General features: G+C 41.8%; 1 pseudogene; it reads right to left on the reverse strand.

The window, feature by feature from the left end:
• Nucleotides 1-2700: 2700 nt before the first annotated feature.
• The window catches only part of LOC148938912 (uncharacterized), a 28515-nt pseudogene continuing 22067 nt past the window's right edge, over nt 2701-9148 (reverse strand).

Raw genomic sequence — 9148 nt, forward strand, 5'->3', positions numbered from 1 at the left:
GTGTGTGTATAAGTGTCTGTTCGTACGTATCTCTCTCTATGTTTGTTTGTGTCTGTCTTTCTGTTTATGTGTTAATATGTCTATTTTTGTGTCAGTGTCTCGCACTCGCTCTCTGTATCTCTTTTTCTCTCTGTGTCTGTCTCTCTATCTCTCTATCTCTATCTTTCTCTCTCTCTCTTGTCTCTGCTCTCTCTCTCTCTCTCTATCTGTTTCTTAGCCTGACCGTCTGTTTGTCTGTGATTATTTGTTTGTATGTGTCTCTCTCTCTCAGTCTGTGTGCGTGTGTTTCTCTCTCCCTGTGTCCGTGTATGCGTATGTATCTGTATGTCTGAGCGTAGGTGTCTCGGTGTGTTTGTGTATCTCTCTCCCCCATCTCTCTCTTTCTCAATCTCTCACTTTTTATCTGTCTCTCTTTGTTTCACTCTCTCTCTCTCTCTCTTTTTATTTGCCTCTCTTTGTTTCTTTCTCTGTCTCTGTCTCTCTCTCTCTCTCTCTCTCTCTCTCTCTCTCTCTCTCTCTCTGTCTCTCTTTCTCCCTCTTTTTCTCTCTCTCTCTCTCTCTCTCTCTCTCTCTCTCTCTCTCTCTCTCTCTATTTTTGTCTCTCTTTCTCTCTCTCTCTCTGTGTCTCTGTATCTCTCTCTCTCTCTTTCTCTCTGTCTCTCTCTCTCTCTCTGTATCTCTCTCTCTCTCTCTCTCTCTCTCTCTCTCTCTCTCTCTCTCTCTCTCTCTCTCTCTCTCTCTCTCTCTCTCTCTCTCTCTCTCTCTCTCTCTCTCTCTCTCTCTCTCTCTCTCTCTCTCTCTCTCTCTCTCTCTCTCTCTCTCTCTCTCTCTCTCTCTCTCTCTCTCTCTCTCTCTCTCTCTCTCTCTCTCTCTCTCTCTCTCTCTCTCTCTCTCTCTCTCTCTCTCTTTCAACCTTTCTGCTTATGTGTTCAACCGTCTGTTAGTTTGTCTCTGTGTCTGTCTTTGTTTGTTTCTGTGTATGCGTGTGTGTCTGTCTGACTTTGCGTGTCTGTCTCTGTATGTTTGTCTCTCTCTTTCTCTCTCTTTCTCTCAGTCTCTATTTCTCTCAGTCTCTCCCTCTTTCTCCATCTCTCTCTCTCTCCTCTCTCTCTCTCTCTCTCTCTCTCTCTCTCTCTCTCTCCATCTCTCTCTACCTGTCTCTCTCATTCTCTCTCTCTCCCTCCCTCTCTCTCTCTCTCTATCACTCTCTCTTCCCCTCTCACTCCCCCTACCTCACCCTCTCTCTCCCTCCCTTTCTCATTTTTTTTATGTTTGCCTTTATGTATGACAATCTGTTTTTCTATCTTTGAGTACCTGTAATTGTTTATCTGTGGATGCGTCGATGTCTGTTCTTCTTTGAGTTTATAACTTTGATTGTTTGTTTGTGTTTTTCTCTGTGTGTTCTTGCATGTGCCTGTGTCTCTCTCTCTTTACTTGTGTGTTTGACTTTTTGATAGTTGGTCTGAGTCGTTGTCACTGCTGTTTATCTGTCTTTGCGCATATGTTTGTCTATTGGAGCATGTGTGTGTTTGTTTGTCCGTCTGTCTGTCTCCCTTTATATCTTTGTGCCTATTTATCGGACCGCATGTCTCTGCTTGTCTCTCTGTGTGTGTATAAGTGACTGTACGAAAGTATCTCTGTATGTTTTTCATTGTGTCTGTCTTTCTTTATCAGTGTCGGTATGACTCTTTTTGTTACAGTGTATCTCTCTCTCTCTTTCTCTCTCTCTCTCTCTCTCTCTCTCTCTTCTGCTCTCGTCTCTGTCTCTCTCTGTGTCTCTTTCCTCGTTAATACTCTGCTTTCTTGTCTGTGTCCCTCTCTCTATACTTCTTTCTTTCCATCTCTTTATCCCTCCCTGTATCTCCCCCTCTCTCTCTCTCTCCTTTTTTTCATGCATTCCTTTATTTCTGAAAATTTTTGTTTCTATCTTTGAGTCTCTGTATTTGTGTATCTGTGGATCAATCGATGTCTTTCTTTTTTTGTGTTAATATCTTTGCTTTTTTCTTTGTGTGTCTATGTGTCTGCACGTGTGTATCTCTGTCTGTTTTTCAGTGTGTATGTCTCTCTTTATCAGTGTCAGTCTGACTCTTTTTGTTACAGTCTCTCTCACTCTTTCTCTCTCTCTCTCTCTCTCTCTCTCTCTCTCTCTCTCTCTCTCTCTTTCTTTCTATATCTGTTTCTTAGTCTGACCGTCTGTTTGTCTGTCTGTGTGACTCTGTGTATTCGTTGGTGTCTGTATGTCTGTGCGAGTGTGTCTGTGTGTTTTTTTGTTTGTTTGTTTCTCTATCTCTTTGTGTGCCTGTGTGTCTGATCTTCTGTTTGTCAGTCTCTGTATCTGTCTCTTCGTGGTTTTGTGTATATTTGTGTGCGTTTGTGTATCTGTGTGTATGCGTGTGTTTGTGTCAGCACATATGTATTTTTTTTTGAGTATTTTTCTTTATGTATCTGTCTCTCTCTGTCTGTGTGCTGGTGTTTCTCTCTCACTGTGTCCGTGTATGCGTATGTATCTGTATGTCTGAGCGTTTGTTTCTCTCTCCCTTTCTCTCTCTTTCTTTCTCTCTCACTTTTTATCTCTCTCTCTCTTTGTTTATTTCTCTCTCTCTCTCTGTCTCTCTCTCTCTCTCTCTGTCTCTCTGTCTGTCTGTCTGTCTCTCTCTCTCTCTCTCTCTCTCTCTTCTCACCCTCTTTCTCTTTCTCCCTCTATCTCTCTTTCTCTCTCCTCTCTCTCTCCCCTCTCTCTCTCTCTGTCTCTCTCTCTCTCTCTCTCGTCTCTCTCTCTCTCTCTCTCTCTCTCTGTCTCTCTCTCTCTCTCTCTCTTTTTCTCTCTCTCTCTCTCTCTCTCTGTGACACACTCTCTCTCTCTTGACCTGTTGGCCTATGTCTTCAACCGTCTGTTAGTTTTTCTCGTTGTCTGTCTTTGTTTTTTTCTTTGAATGCGTTTGTGTCTCGCTGACTTTGAGTGTCTCTCGCTGTATTTTTGTCTCTCTCTATCTCTCTTTCTCTGTCTTTCTCTCTCTGTCTCTCTTTCTATCCCTGTCTCCCTCTCTCTCCTTATCTCTCTCTCTCTCTCTCTTTCTCTCTCGCTTTCCATGTCTCTCTCTCTCTGTCTGTCTTTCTCTCTCTTTCTCTTTCTCTCTCTTTCTCTATCTCAGTATCTGTCTGTACCTTTCTCTCTCTTTATCTCTCTCTGTTTCTCTCTCTCTCTCTCTCTGTTTCTCTCTCTCTCTCTCTCTCTCTCACTCTCTCTCTCTCTTTCGACCTTTTCGCTTATGTGTTCAACCGTCTGTTATTTTGTCTCTGTATCAATCTTTGTTTGTTTTTTTTTATGCGCGTGTGTCTCTCTAACTTTGCGCGTCTGTGTCAGTGTGTTTCTCTCTCTTCTCTGTTTCTCTCTCTTTCTCTTTCTCTCTCTGTCTCTTTTTCTATCCCTCTCTCCCTCTTTCTCCTTCTCTCTCTCTCTCTCTCTCCTTCTCTCTCTCTCTCTCTCTATCTGTATCTCTCCCTCTCTCTCGTTCCCTCTCTCTCTCTCTCCTTCTCTCTCTCTCTCTCTCTCTCGCTCTTTCTCCTCTCTCTTTCTCTCTCTCTCTCTCTCTCTCTCTCTCTCTCTCTCTCTCTCTCTCTCTCTCTCTCTCTCTCTCTCTCTCTCTCTCTCTCTCTCTCTCTCTCTCTCTCTCTCTCTCTCTCTCTCTCTCTCTCTCTCTCTCTCTCTCTCTCTCTCTCTCTCTCTCTCTCTCTCTCTCTATCTCTCTCTCTCTCTCTCTCTCTCTCTCTCTCTGTCTCTCTCTCTCTCTCTCTCTCTCTCTCTCTCTCTCTCTCTCTCGACCTTTTCGCTTATGTGTTAAAACGTCTGTTATTTTTTCTGGTTGTCAGTCTGTGTTTTTTATTGTGTATGCGCTTTTGTCTCTCTAACTTTGATCGTCTCTGACAGTATTTTTCTCTCTCTTTATCTCTCTTTCTCTCTCTTTCTCTTTTTCTCTCTGCCTCTCTTTCTCTAACTCTCTCACTATTTCTCCTTCTCTCTCTCTCTCTCCGTCTCTCTCTCTTCCCCCTTCTCTCTCTCTCTATCTGTCTCTCTCCCTCTCTCACTCCCACTCTCTCTCCCTCTATCTGTCCCTCTCTCTCTCTCTCCCGTTTATATGTCTGCCTGTTTGTCTCTCTGTTTGTCTCTGTGTGTCTCTGTATATGTGTCTGCTGTCTGTATACTGTGTCTGTTGTCTGTGCTTTCTCTTATGTCGTGTCTGTCTCTCTCTGTCTCAGTGCTCTTGTCTCTCTCTCTCTCTCTCTCTCTCTCTTTCTCTCACTCTGTCTCTCTCTCTCTCTCTCTCTCTCTCTCTCTCTCTCTCTCTCTCTCTCTCTCTCTTTATCTGCTTCTTAGTCTGATATTCGGCTTGTCTGTCTGTGTTACTCTGTGTATTCGTTAGTGTCTGTATGTCAGTGCGTGTGTGTCTGTTTGTTTTAATGTTTGCCTGTTTCTCTATCACTTTGTGAGCCTGTGTGTCTGATCTTCTGTGTGTATGTCTCTGTATCTGTCTCTTCGTGTTTTTGTGTATATTTGTTTGCGCGTCTGTGTCTGTGTGTTTTTGCGTGTGTCTGTTTATCTCTCTGTGTGCCAGTGTCTCTGACCGTCTTTTTGTTTGTCTGTGTGTCTGTCTTTGTTTTTCTCCGTGTATGCGTTTGTGTCGTTCTCTGCGTGTTTGCGTGTCTCTGTCTGTCTCTTATGTCTTGTGTCTTTTGTATCGTCATCTCTCTTTTGTCTCTATATCTCTCTCGCTCGTCGTCTCTCTGTCTATCTCTGTATCTCTCTCTCTATCTACCTCGTCTGTCTATCTGTCTATCTGTCTGTCTACTGTCTGTCTGTCTGTCTCTCTATCTCTCTGTCTGCTCTCTCTCGCTCTCTCTCTCTCTCTCTCTCTCTCTCTCTCTCTCTCTCTCTCTCTCTTTCGCTCTTTTGGTCTGTCTGTGTTCATTGTCTGTTAGTTTGTCTCTGTGTCTATCTTTGTTTTTTCTGTATATGCGTTTGTGTCTGGCTGACTTTGCGTGTCTGTCACTGTATTTTTGTCTCTCTCTATCTCTCTTTCTCTTTCTCCCTCTTTCTGTCTCTTTTTATCTACCTCTCTCCCTCTCTCTCCTTATCTCTCTATCTCTCCTTCTCTTTCTCTTGCTTTATATCTCTCTCTTTTAATCTCTCTCTGTCTCTCTCTCTCTCTCTCTCTCTCTCTCTCTCTGTCTCTCTCTCTATCTCTCTCTCTCTCTCTCTCTCTCTCTCTCTCTCTCTCTCTCTCTCTCTCTCTCTCTCTCTCTCTCTCTCTCTCTCTCTGTCTCTCTCTCTCTCTCTCTCTCTCTCTCTCTCTCTCTCTCTGCTCTCTCTCTCTCTCTGTCTCTCTGTCTCGTCCTGTATTCTCCATCTGTTTTTCTATCTCTGTCTCTCTGTTTATGTTTGCGTGTCTGTCTCTTTCTCTATCTCTGTCATATTTGTGTTTGTGTGTGTCTGTGTATATGTCTGTTGTTCTCTTGCCTACCTTTGTGTCTTATTTTCTGTTTGTCTGTGTGGCTGTATCTTTGTGTTTGTGTGTACGCGTGTCTGTTTGTCTGTTGTAGCATGTGCGTCTCTTTGTGCTTTTCTGGGTGCCATTCTCTCTATCTGTGTGCCTATGTGTCTGTCTGTCGGTGCATGTGTGTCTCTTGCGTCTGTGTGTCGGTGGGTGTTTGTCTCTGTTTGTTTTTTGCGTTTTGTTCACTCTCTCTGTATGCCTGTGCGTCTTAGTGCCTCTTTGTCTGTAATTTTCTTGGTCTCGGTGTTTCTCTGTGTTTGTGTGTTTTTCTGTGCGTTTGCATCCCCTTGTGTTTTTTGTGTTTCTCCCTCTCTCTCTCTCTCTCTGTCTCTCTCTCTCTCTCTCTCTCTCTCTCTCTCTCTCTGTCTTTTTGTTTGTCTCTGTTTGTCTTTGTCAATGCGTATGTGTGTATATACGCGTATTTATCTCTGATTTTTTTGCGTGTCTGTCTCTTTCTCTATCTCTGTCATATTTTTGTGTGTGTGTGTCTGTTTTTCTCTTTGCGTGCCTGTGTGTTTTATTTTCTGTTTGTCTGTGTGGCTGTATCTTTGTGTTTGTGTGTACGCGTGTCTGTTTGTCTGTTGTAGCATGTGCGTCTCTTTGTGCTTTTCTGGGTGCCATTCTCTCTATCTGTGTGCCTATGTGTCCGTCTTTCGGTGCATGTGTGTCTCTATGGATTTTAATGTGTTTGTGTCTGTGTTTCGGTGAGTGTTTTTCTCTGTTTGTATTTTTTGGCGTGTCATTCACTCTCTCTGTGTGCCTGTGTGTCTGACCGCCTCTTTGTCTGTAATTTTCTTTGTCTCGGTGTTTCTCTGTGTTTGCGTATTTTTCTGTGCGTTTGCATCCCCTTGTGTTTTTTGTGTTTCTCCCTCCCTCCTCTCTCTCTCTCTCTCTCTCTCTCTCTCTCTCTCTCTCTCTTTCTCTCTCTTTATCTCTCTCTCTCTGTCCCCTTGTATTTGTTTGTCTGTCTCTCCTTCTTTTTGAATTTGTGTCTGACTGTGTGACTGTTTGTCTCTATGTGTGTCTCTATGTTTTTGTGTGTCTTATTTTGTCTCTCGCTCTATCCGTGTTTGTCTGTGTGTCAGTCTATGTGTGCCTGTGTGTCTGACCATATGTTTGTCTGTCTTCATGTCTGACTCTGTATATGCGTTTGTGTCTTTCTGTCTGTGCGTGTTTGTCTCTGTTTGTTTGTGTGTGTGTGTCTGTGTGTTTGTCCTTCTCTGTCTGAGCCCCTTTTTGTCTGACAAGGTGTCTGTCTTTCTGCCTCTGTGTCTCTCTGTGTATGGGTGTGTGTCAGTGGGTCTTTGTGTGCATGTCGCTCTGTGTTTGTGTATGTGTCCGAATCTCTGTCTCTGTTTGCCTTTGTGTCTGACCTTATGTTTGTCTGTCTGTTTCTCTGTCTTTTTGTGTTTATGTGAATGCATGTATGGCTGTCTCTGAAAGTTTATCTTTGTGTATTGTATAGGCAAGTGTTAGTCTCTCTCTCTCTCTCTCTCTTTGTGATAGTGAATATGTGTGTGTAGGTCTGTATCTTTGTGTGCCAGTGTGCTTGGCCGTCTGTTTGTCTCTTTTTATGTGTGAGTGACTATCTGTATGTTTACTTGGGAGTCTATCTGTGTTTGTTGTGTGTGTATGTGTCTCTTTTCCTTTCTGTGTCTGTTTGTCTGACAGTCTCTTTGTCTGTCTAAGTGAGTCTCCGTGTCTGACTCTTAGTGTGTCTTTCTTTCTATGTGTATGTGTATTCGTTTGCGTTTGTTTTTGCGTGTGTCTATGTGTGTTTATGTCTGTCTGTCTGTCTCTCTTTATTTCTGTATCTCTCTCTCTCCTTTTCTCTCTCTCTCTTGCTCTGTCTCTCTCTCTCTCTCGTTTGCTCTTTTTCTCTCTAACTTTTTTTTCTATCAGTCAATGCCTTTTTGTCTTTATTTATGTGTATGTATACCTTCGTCCCTCTCTGCATTCCTATATGTCTGACCGCCTGTTCTTCTGTCTTTTTGTTTGTTTTTGTGTGTCTCTGTGTCTCCATTTGCGGTGCCAACCATAGTGACACCCTTGGCTCAAGTAAGACAACCAAACAGGAACAAAGTGGAACAAAAGAGAAGAACAATTGATATTTATGGTTGATGCTGGATCAAACAAACCTCCATGTTAGGAACGGAAAAAATTCAATAATTTACAGTGATTCAATGAAACTAGAAAAAAAGATTCAGTAAATATAACATAAGTGCTCGTAACTATGATTCTTTAAATTTTTGTTTGGAAGGGAGAGAATAACTTGAATTTTACCCATATTCAATTTATTTCTATATCACCAAAATTAAGTTAATACTATTTGCCAAAAATATAGAGGTTAAGTGTTATAACCTCTTTTCAAGTATGGCTGTTGTGTGAGAGAATAAGAAAATCTCGAACTGATGAACTCTTAGCAATTATTATTATCATACATAAGATATACAGTTTAATTTTTTCAGGTCCTTCTAGCGCTCTTTAAGACACAAATAGTTATAGATCCCACGTCTTAAATAATTATCTATGCAAATTTTTCCAGAAAGCTCCCCCAGATAAATCTCTCATGGAAAAATTCCTTTCTATCTATGCATAACTAAGTAGCTACTGAGAAAATATTACCAATAAAAATAAGGAAAAAAGAATCAAGTTTGTTATTTTCTACCGGTATTTCAAAGTCAGGCCTTGGGTTGGTCTAAGGAAGGCCAAGGGTCATTTCTTTTAATAGTCTTAGAGGGACGGGATTCGAGCCTTGGAGAGCCAGGGATTGGATCTCACAATTTCGGAAATAAAATATTGTTATTAATAAATTTTTTGGGGGAAGTGGGGTCAGCCCTAGGGAGTTACATAAGTTTTGGAATAGAATATCGTTAATATTTTTATTTTTTGTGTGGGGGAAGGTTGGACCATGGAGGGCCACAATTTCTGAATAAAATATCCTTCACAAATCTTTGGATTAAGCTTTTTTTGGTTAGAAGGCAAGGATTCAGCTCCCATTGATCAGTGAAAAAAACATCATTAATAAATGTTGGAGGGTCGGACTATAGTGGTTTCTAGGTCAGCTCCCATAACTTTTGGAAAACAATATTTTAATATTTTGTTAATTAAGGTCAAGGGGTTCCTCTAAGGTTAGACTTGTTTTTAGGGGGATGGGATTTATTGAGCTATCGAGGACTAGGGGTCAGCTCCCATATGGTTTGGAACTAAATTTCATCAATAATCTTTTTTTGGAGGAATGCACTGGGCCATGAAGGAAGAAGGTTCAGCCCGAATAATTTTTGGAATAAAATATCATGTACACTGTTTTGTTTCGAGGGGGGATTGGGCAATAGAAGGCCAGAGATCAGCTCCCATAAGTCTTAGAATAAAATATTGCTATTTTTCTGAGGGGGAGAGGTTGAATGGAGTTCCAGGTTTCATATTTCATTAGTTTTGGAATAAAATAGAGTTAAAAATCTCTTTTTGGTGAAAAGGGGTACGCCCAAGCAGGATCATAAGTTCATAAAAAGTATTGATAATATTTTTTTAGAAGAGGGGGGGGGGGGGTTTGAGCCCTGGAGAATCAGGTTTCAGCTCCTCAAAGATTAGAAATA

Source organism: Artemia sp. Qi Xiang Cuo, unplaced genomic scaffold (assembly GCF_049724085.1).
Source record: "Artemia sp. Qi Xiang Cuo unplaced genomic scaffold, ASM4972408v1 HiC_scaffold_32, whole genome shotgun sequence".
NCBI classification, from domain to species: Eukaryota; Metazoa; Arthropoda; class Branchiopoda; order Anostraca; family Artemiidae; genus Artemia; species Artemia sp. Qi Xiang Cuo.